We start from the raw sequence: 10,923 nt of genomic DNA on the forward strand, positions 1-10,923 counted from the left end.
GAAAAATACTTTCTGAAAGCCTCTTTCGGAGTCACTGATGCACACTGTCTGTTCTAGAGTTGTCCCGGGTCAAGAGGCTCGACCGTAACTAAAGGAACCCAGACATTGGATTTCACCAAAAAATTAGCACTCTGAGCTTTGGGGGAGAAGAGTGTTGCTTTCAGATAGGACATTCATGGGCCAGTTCTCCTCCTCTGTTCTTCCCCCACCCTAGTCTTCCTCCGTCTCTGCCTCCTTCCTTCCCACCTGATTTCTCCATTTCTCTTCCTCTTCTCTTCCCCCCTCTCCTTAATCTCCTCTCATTCTCTTATCCCCCTTATTTTTCCCTCCTCTTTCTTCAACTCCCTTCCCTCCCTCCTGTCTTCCCTTCTGCTTTGAAATTCACCCCGAATGTTGTTTCCTTGGGCGTGCTGAGGCCAACAGACCAACAGGCAGCTGCCATTGAAGACAGGGGTCACTGCTCACAGTCCCCAAGGGGAGGGAGGCACCGGGGTAGGTCAGGGAGGCAAAAGGAGCCACCAGAGACCACCGGCCTGTGGGGACCCGCCTGTGGCTTCAGCAGGAAGGAAGAGTAAGCCCATCTAGGATTAGCTGGTTTGAATCATTTCAGCAGACTCCGGGCTGTCGGGCTGGTCCCCAGTCTCGCGGAGGCCGGCTCTGGGGTGATCCAGGCAGGGAGATAGTCCCGGTCCACAGGAGCCTGATGAAAGCAGGTGGATGGGGCTATGGACTTTGCGTTGGTTGGTTTGCATATCAAAGGCCAAAGGCGTGCTCGAGGCAAGTCATTTGCTATCTCTAGGAATTAGCGAACCCTGGGAGGGGCAGGCCTTCTCTAGGTCCGCTGAGGCCGGAAGATGGCAAAGCATCAGCAAACAGAAGAGGAAAAACACCGCCAAGATGGCTTCCTTCCTCTCTTTTCTTTCCCCTTCTCTTTCGTGTCCCACCTCCCTGAAGCCTGCAGAAGAACCCATCACAAAGGGTCAGGGGAGCGGTGACAGAGGGCTGGGGTGGGTGGGTGACGAGGAGCCCCCGGAGAGGAGCAGGCAGCCTCCTCTTCCTCCGGAGCGACTGGGGAGAACGAGCCCTAGTTTTCAAAGACTGGAGGTGGCTTCCGGCAGCAGAGGAGAAAGCTCCCCTCAGCTCGTCGCGCATCCGGCCGGGCTCTGGCACCTCCACTTCTAAGAAGCAGTCCCTTGTTCTGACAGCGGGGGCGGCCGTGTCCTCGCCCTGCCACGATCCTGTGGGTTGGTTGTTTTGCCCAGGCCCGGAATTACCCAAATCCCCTTAAATACACGGCTGCAAATGAGGACACTGAAAAAAAAGGCAATAATTGTGACAGTAACTCACGGGGCCAGGCCTGACACGTCTCTAATTGCCTGCTAAAATTGTCGCTGTCTCCTAAAGTGCAAATTATCACCCGAAATGACAAGAATAATGAATGAGTAACTCTGATGTAATGCAACAATTAGTCCGCAAAGACACTGTCTAATATGGTAATTCAGAACACCCACTCCTTGTTATTAAGTGCCTGATAATTATTTAATTATCTATCTGCCAGCATGATTTACTTGGTTTATTTAGCTGCAGATGTGGGCAGGAGCATTCGGGTTTAAGGTCAGGAGGAGCCGGCCCCTCCGTTGGCCGCCGTGTTGGTTTGCTGGGGTGCTGGTCGCTGGCGTCTGTCCGACGCTCCTAATTGGCTTTGGCAGTCCCCACCCAGAGTCAGAAAATCCTCCCTTCTTCACCCCTGGCCCCGGCCCGTGAGCTGAAGGCCACGAAGGCCAGGGCTGAGGGTCCCTGCTCTCCTCTGGCCTGCCTGGCAGATCTCCAACAAGTGATAAGAATACTTGGGGTGAACGACGGGCACTCCAAGATCAATGTGAGCCTTTCCTCTGTGCGGGGCTTGGTGCCAAGTCTTACCCAAGCATTAGCTCATTTAAGCTTCTCCATCATGCCAGGAGGTGAAACCATGGGTTTTGGCATTTGACAGAGGAGGGGACTGAGGCTGGGAGAGGTAAGGCCACTCATCCAAGGTCCCACCGGGAGCCAGTGCTGGGACCAGGACCAGCCTCGCGATCTCCAGAGCCAGAGTCTGCTCTCCTGGACCCTGTCACCTTCCCGGGTGAGGCTGGCCCCAGGGCTATGGGTCACTGCTTATTCCAGGGCCAGGGCACGGCCAGAAGGCTCCGTGCTGGAATTCAGGAGGGTCAGGGCCATGGTCCCCAAATTACACAATGACTAAAGGGAAAGAAGAAAGGGGGCCTGATGGGTGTCAGCTCAATACAATCAGAGCCAAGGAGGAGAAGCTACCACGGGGAGATAGGCATGGGATCTAAAGTGGGACCGCCTACTGGCTGGATGCACTTGGGCAGTTTACTCTCACAGCCTCGGTTCCCTCATCTGTAAAATGGGTACAATCAGAGAGTCTCTTCATAGTCGCCGTGTCAAAAGTACCCCTGGCCATCAGGCACGCTCCATTCAGCATCCTGTAGGTTTCCTTTACTAAATATATCTGTGTCCAAAATCATCTTGCTTATTTACTGAGTCACCCTCTACTTACACACACACACAAACACCCCAGAAGCAGGGACCTTGTCTTATTTATCCATCTCCCCCTGCACCAGATGTGATGCTATATACTATGTGTATAATGGCACAATCTAGGCCCTCAGTAAGTATCTGCAGGACGGATGGATGGATGGATTGACGGATGGACGGATGGACGGATGGTCAGAAGACGGGAGGGTTCCCAGACCAGCCATGCCCTTCCCTGAGTGACTCTCCGGTGTCTCATGCAGAAAGCGGGGAGGACCACCCCAACTGTGACTCTCTGGTCTTCTTGCTCGGGGGGCTCCAGCTAACAGGCCCCATGCTTCCACCAGCTTCCCAAGTCCACATGTCTGAAGGGTAAGTGTGATTGGCCCAGGCCATCTACAGCAGATGACTTTGGTTCTCACGTGCCCAGATTTCCTCGACACTTTCCATTTCTGGGCACATCTGCCCAACTTGCACGCTCCTGCACACCAACCTCATTGCTGGAACGCTTCCTCTGCCTGCTGGAGCTTTCTACGGCTGCACACTGGTCAGGCTGTGCTCATTCATTGGTGGTGACTGACCACTCTCTGATGAGAACTGACAAGAGTCGGGGAGTAAATAACCTGGCTCCCACCCACAGAGGTGTGAGCTCTGTACTATCTTCCCCAGTTTCCAGTGAGATGAAGCCCTAGTTTCCTCGATAGCAGATATGGTTGGTGGCCTGCTCGGATCCCTTTGAAAGGCCATTGGTCAGATCCCAGCTCTTGTGAGTGTTTACTGCCCCTACTCACAGCTGCACCCCACAGCTAAGAATTGCCCTCAGCTAACAAGGGCCACCTTACCTGAAAACACCTGCGAGGATACACCCTCCCTCCAATGGTGTCCCATTGCCAGTGAGTCCCTGGTACCAGGACACCAAAGGCCAGCCTCCTTGCTCCAAGGCAGACAACTCTAGGGTGCCTTGTGGGATCACCTAGAGGATGACTTCAACTCGATCCACATTTTTCCCCTGGATCTCAACAGCAGGGCCATCTCTGCCATGCTCACATAGCGCCATATTTGTTGAGTTAGCGAATGAATGCATGAATGAATGAATGAATGAATGAACGAATACGTTCATACATACATGCATACATGCATACATAGTGATTGAATTAGATCTTTATGATCTCAGAATAGGACCAGAACATCTCCTTTCTAAATTGCTGGCTTGTGCATCAAAACGGTACAGGGTTAACGAAGCAGGAGGTCTGGGTCAGGAGTCAAGAAGACCTCCGTTTCTTGCCTTTAACCCACTGGGTAACTTCAGACCCTCCCTCTGGGGCTCAGTTTTTCCATCTATCAAATGAGAAAAACAACACTTCTCTCTTGTGTTCTCTTTCAGCTCAAGCATGGTATAAGTCCCTGTTTTGTGTTATTTCTTTTGTATTTTGAAACAATTTTAGATGACCAAAAAAGATTTTTATAAAAACAATAGCACAGAGAGTTCCCAAATACCCTTCATGCAGCTTTCCCAAATGTTCACGTCTTGTGATTTTGAAGCCTTCCGTTGACATGTCTGGGGGATCATCCTCTGGGTGGAGATGGGGTAGAAGTGGGAGACAGGAAGTTAGCTTGAACGCTCACTGGGTTTAGCACCCCTTGGAAGACCAGGTGGCCATGGACAGACCACCTCCCCTTGCTTTCTCCTGTCTGCACTGCTCATGTGCATCTGCGGCTTTCTTTTTATTTGTGGTCTATCACCTCCTGTGCCATGGCAAACAAGAGACTTTATAAATATTTCAAACACTAATAATTTGTGCTGTCCCTGCTTAGACTTTTAAATGAATCTAAGAGCATTTCTCTTCGAAGAACCTGCCAACCTGCAGGCGGGTGAAAGAAATACCACCAGCTCCTGCCTGAGATGGGTACTTGATGTAGAGATGGGGCCAGAAGCTATAGCCACGGGTGTGGGACATCCTGCCTGTCTCCTTTCCACATCCCCAGGCCCGGTGTCTGTTCTAGGGAAACTCCACCTGGGCGGGGGGGGAAGTGGCCACCCTGAACTCTGGGTCCGTGGAGTGCGGAGACTCTCACTGCTCCAGCTGATGAAGAGAGAAGTTGGGAGCTGGTAATTCCATGGTTGGTGTTTGGCTTTGGAATCTGACATTCCTGGGTTCAAATCCCAGCTCATCTGTTTGTTAGCTGTGTGGCCTTGGACAAGTCACTTCCCCTCTCTGAGCCTTGGTTTCTTTATCTATAAAGTGCATCCTCTAAGAATTAAATGAAACAAGGCATATAAAGTATAAGGAGCTTGACTTAGGTCATGAACTCAATGCACCATAGCTGGTATTTTCCCTTTGAATATTTCCAAGATTGATTCCCAGTATTTATAATGGCTCAGACACAATAGAGGTTGGTTTCTTGCTCACATAAACCAGCCAACAAGGTTCTTTCAGGGAAGAGCAAGGGGGTGAGATTCTGCTCCACTCATGTTGTTGGAGGCTCCGTTGTGGCTCCCTGGGCACCCCACATCCAGCGAGCAGAGAGGAAATGAGTGGGTAAGGAGGTACGCAGAAAGTTCCTCTTTGTCCCTCTGGAACCTCACAGTCCAAGAGGAGAAGAAATGTGGAAGCCACAGCCTATATCATATGTGGATGAGCTCTCAAGTGAGGAGGGACCAAAACATTTCGGAGAATAGAGAAGAGAGAGGTGTCTTAGGAGGAAACCAGCTCTTGGCACACCCTGCCTGGAATCCTTCAAAGGTTTTTTTATTGCTGCTAGGATAGAAAATCAACTCCTTCCGCAGGCTTCAAGGCCCACGTGGTTCTGTCCCTGCCTGTCACTCCAGCCTTGGCACGTCCTCCATCTGTAGTCCTGATACCCTGAACTTCCTTTCCCCAAACAGGCCACAATCTTAGAGCAACCATGTAATTTATCTTCCAAACCAGGCCACTTTGGAAAGATAAAGAGACTGTTGATAATAAATAACCTAGAACAACTGGGACAGCCTGGGACAGATCGGAATACATGGTCACCACACACCATTGGTCCCGCCACAGGGCCTTTGCACATGCTCTTCTCCCCACTCTCCCGACTAACTGTCCTGATGCTTCAGAATCACTCCCTCAGGGAAGCCCTTTCTGATAACTAAGTCAGATCCCTTTGTTATACATTCTTCTAGAACCTGTTTGGTTTTCTTTTTTTTTTTTCTTTAGTGGCACTGATTTAAATTCCTAAATCTATGCCCAACTGTATATACCTAATTGGTGTCTCTCTTTCCAACTGGACTGTGAGCTCCATGAAGGTAGGGACTGTGTCTTTTTTTGTTTACCCTTTAGCCCCATCTCTGGCCAGCACCCCAGCAAGCATTCAGTCATTGTGGAATACATGAATAATTGCTTACCTCTACTGGAAGGGATCAAAATAGAAACCTTTTGCTAGAAGAAGACAATTCAGGGTAGCCTGGAAGAAGAAGCATAGCCTGGGGCTACACAGGGAAGCAGATGAGCAGCATTCTAGGTGGGGGGACAGCAATGAGCACAGGTAAAGGTGCTGCACCCCATCGAATATATTCAGAGAATGTCCTAGAGCTTAATAACTAGAGCACCCAAGGGCTGGGAGAAATGCAGAAAGGAGCTGGTGGGGGGGGTGCGGGGGGCAGCGTCGGGTTGAGGAGGCCCTGAATGCCAAGGAACGGTGCTAGGACTGAATCCTGCAGACACAGAAAGCCATGAAGAAGGAGTCTCGCCCCCAGATGTGTTCTGAGAATGATGTCACTGGAGGCAGGCCACAGCCCCATGAGTAAACCAAGAGACCATTGGCTACTGCAGCCATGGTCAGATTTTTCTTACTAGGAGCACAAATCTATTTTAATGATGTTTTAAGACAAAATCAGGGGGCGCCTGGGTGGCTCACTCGGTTAAGCGTCTGCCTTCAGCTCAGGTCATAATCTCAGGTACTGGGATCGAGCCCCGCATCGGACTCCACGCTCAGTGGGGAGTCTGCTTCTCCCTCTTCCCCTCCCCCCATTCTTTCTCTCTCAAATAAATAAATAAAATCCTAAAAAAAAAAAAAAAGACACAAAATCAGATGTCAGGAGAGATCCCTATGGCTGAGTATGGGGGTGAATAGAGCCCCAGAGGCACCTCTGTTCCCTGCAACATCCACTGATGCACTAAGATCACCAACCAGGACTTGAGACCTCACTCCCAGGCTGTGACCTCCCATCATATTTCTCTGCCTCCGAGATAATAATAAAGGACCAGGAGATGGGTTCACTGGCACTGGAGTGGCCCTTCAGAGGGGGTCTTATTTAGCCCTTGGATCCAGAAAAAGCTGGGCCTGCCCTGAGTGATGATGGGTAACTCCCACCATCCTGATGCACACTGAAAGAGGTGACTGAGTATTTGTTCTTGGTAATCTGAGACCCCCTTAAAATTATATTTCCCATTCCTGAGCACTTAGTGTGATCCTTATCCCATCCAAAACCCACATCAACCTTTGAGCTGGGCATTGTTTTCATCTTTCATTTTAATGGTGAAGGAACTGAGGTCCAGAGAGGTTTGGTAACTTGCCTAGGGTCACACACCTTGTGAGTGGCTCAACCAGGATCTGAGCCCAGGTCTTGCTGCTGTAAAGCTTTCACACTGCACTAATCATTGCCAAAAGAAAAAAGTAGAGGAGGTCTGAATAGAGTTTCATTTCTCCGTGGAGTCTTATAAGAAAGGAAACAGGTAGGCATCTTCCTGTCTGAGATGAACTAAGGGGGTTCCCACTAGACTCAAGGGAAGGACACAATGACTCCATGGGTCCTGCCGAATCCCTCAGATTCTATTTTCAGAGCTGTCTTTATTGGGACAGATGAACCATCACCCGGTTAGACACGCTGTCCATCTGGCTGTCTGCACAGTGTTATTTATAATGCCTAACCCACAGCCAGGCCGTAATGAAGAAGAATTCAGCCCCAGCTCCTTGGCGGGGGAGGCAATTGACTTTGGAGCCAGCTGTCCTGGCAGCCCAGTTCGGCAAATGTGACTTAGACATAAGTCCCGAACTGAGGCATCCTGGCGCCCAAAGAGAAGGTGGTGGCCAAACTGTTCAGACGGGGCCATTTGTGTGTCTGACAGCCTCGAGGGTTTGTCCAGTAGCTCAGATGATGGAATGTGTGTCTCTCACAGTGGAATGTGGAATCAGACGAATGTATTCTCCATGGCTCACGGAACGGGCATTGCTCTGGAAAGTGAAAGATGCCTTCTGAGCCTAGAACTCCTATTGACTCTGTATTGCTCACTATGTCTTATCTGCGCTTTATAAATATGCAGGTGTATGTGCGTGCATGTGTGTGTGTGGGTGTGGGTGTGGGTGGTGTCCCATTAAGTGGGGAAGAAGGGACTGATAGGGACCTGGCATCTCCTGTAAGTCAGAGAACTGGTGAGTGTCTAATTGAATCCCCTCAGCCATCAGTAAGGTCTGTGTCATGATCATTGCTACAGAGATGAAGAACTAGAGACTCAGAGAGGGAAGGGTGTGGCCAGAGGCAGCCCAGACCACCCCACTTTCCTTCATGATCACTCACTGCCTGGCCCATGGGGCTGCCACAGCAGAAGTCCTCAGAGTTAGCTCCCTTCATCCTCATTTCTGCATCTTCTTCTCTGCTAAACTGTAAGTTCCTTGGGGACAAGGATCATGTGCTTTTGGTTCCATACCTGCCTGGCCTGGCAAACAGCGGGTACCCAAATGGTTGTGGTGACCATAATGCTTTGTGCCCTAATTGCTTAAGCATATAAACTCATACTTACCTCAGATCAATCATTCTCAAGTTTGTTTTAACTAAGGAACCATAGTAAAATATCCAACAAATGGTGGCTATCCGGTAAATATGCCAATGAAATCATGGCCAAAGTGGACAATATTCTACAAGAGAACTAGAAGAGATGTCTTACTCTTTCTGGTCCACAGAGGCAGTGTCCCCAACCTGCAAAAGCAAAGTGCTGAATGAGGGAACTCAGAAAAAAATTATGGTAGATATTTATTAATCCTTGATCACACATCAGACACAGTACTAAGTTCTTTATAGGTATCTGCTAAATATTTACCCTCAAAACATCCCTAGAGTTGGTACTATATTCCCCACTTTATGAACAAGGAAACAGGTCCAGAAAAAATAGTTTTAAATATTCTCATCACAATAAAGAATGGTGACTATGTGATGGATCGAGGTGGTAACTAATACAATGGTGGTAATCATTTTGTAATTTATAAATATATCAAATCAACACATTGTACACTTTCAACTTACACAGCGTATGTCTCAATTATATCTTAATAAAACTGGGAGTGAGGGTGGGAATAGAGTGTAGAATCACACATATATGGTGAATTGATTTTCAACAATAATCCCAAGACAATTCAATGAGGAAAGTCTCTTCAACAAGTGGTATCTCCTCACGTACCTAAAAGCAAAAATCCCAAAATTTTGCAAATCAAATCCAGTGATAAATAAAAATGATAAGACATCATGACCAATTGATATTTATCCTAGGAATACAATGGTATAAATCAATTAACATAATTTTCCACTTTAACAGAAAAGAGAGAACAATTCTATTATTACCTCGACAGATGAGATTATCCTTTGATAAAGCTCAATGTAATTTCATGATAACACTTTTAATGAGGAATAGAAGTGATCTTCTTCAATTTGATTTTTTAAATTTAAATACAGCAAACATCATTCTTAATGGTGAAATATTGAAAACTTTTCCCATGAAATTGGGAACTAGATAAGACTGCCTGCTATCCGGGCACCTCGGTGGCTCAGTCGGTTAAGCATCTACCTTTGGCTCAGGTCATGATCCCAGGGTTCTGGGATTGAGCCCTGCATCAGACTCCCTGCTCAGCGGGAGGTCTGCTTCTCCCTCTCCCATTCTCCCTGCTTGTGATCTCTCTCTCTCTCTCTCTCACTCTCTCTATTAAATAAATAAAATCTTTTAAAAAATAAATTAATTAATTAAATTAAAAAAAAAAAAGACTGCCTGCTATCACTAACTCTCTTCCACACCATACTAGGGATCCCAACCAGAGCAATAGGAAAGAAAAAAAAAATTAAAGGCTTAAAGGTTGAGTGAAGAAATGAGATCATCTTTATTCACTAGTGACATGATTGTATATGTAGAAGATACAAGAGAACCTATAAATTATTAACACTGATATTTTGGTTTAACAATGTCACTGGATACAAGGCCAATATACAAAGATCGATTTCTCTATCCCAGCAATGAACAAATAGAAATTAAAATTTAAGAATTTAAAATAAAATTTAAGAAATTATAATAATATAAAACATTTCAAATACCTACAGATCAATGTAATAAACAATGAGAAAGTTCATCACACTAAAAACTACAAACCAGTGTTTAGAATCAGAAATGAAAAGATGGGCTATTTACTAAATTGTGGTAGAACAGTGGGAACATACATGTAAAACAAGTAAAATCAGATTCCCACCTAACATATTGCCCAAAGATCATTTCTAGGTCAATTAAAGACCTAACAGGGAAAAATAAAACTTTTTAAATTGTACAATACATGATAGAAAGATATTGTATAACCCCAGGGTGGACTATCTATGTTAAACTAGACACAAAAGCACAAATCATAAAATAAAAGATTAATAAATGTTATTAGATTAAACTTTAAAACATCTACAGAGCAAAAAATTTCCCATACACTATTGAAAGACAAGATACATCCTGGTAGAAAAATTTTCACTACATATAATCACAAAGTATTACTAAACAGAATATATCTTTAATTGGTTTATAAAAAAGATAACACTGTAGGGGGGAAATGGCATAAGAAATGAATAGGTAATTCACAAAAGAGAAAAATAAATGGCCAATGAGCATATGTAAAGATGCACAATCTCGCTAGTAATCAGGAAAATGCAAATTAAACCCACAAAGAGATATCATTTTACACCCATCAGATTGGAAAATATTAAGCCATCTGACAATGCCAATTGTTGGCAAGAACTCATCCACTGCTGGGGGGTGGGGTGTAAATTTGAATAACCATTTGGGGGAACAACTTGGCAATTCCTAGTAGAGATTAAGATATGCATATCCTTGCACCTAGAAATTTTACTTCTAAGTATATACCTTAAAAACTCTTGCATATGTGCACCAAGAGATGTGCACAAAAATTGGAAACAGCCTACATGTCCATCAGTGGAAAAAAGAATAAATTAATGTTGGTATATTTATACAATGGAACACCATATAGAAATTAAAATGAATGAACTAGAATTACATATATCAACATGTATAAACCTTTAAAAAAACATAAAATGTATTTAAAAATAAAAGTTGTGGAATGATACATATGGCATAATACGATGGATATAAA

This window comes from Eumetopias jubatus, unplaced genomic scaffold (assembly GCF_037043125.1).
Source record: "Eumetopias jubatus isolate StellerSeaLion01/CBP00866 unplaced genomic scaffold, mEumJub1_p1.0 scaffold_16, whole genome shotgun sequence".
In the NCBI taxonomy this organism is placed as follows: Eukaryota; Metazoa; Chordata; class Mammalia; order Carnivora; family Otariidae; genus Eumetopias; species Eumetopias jubatus.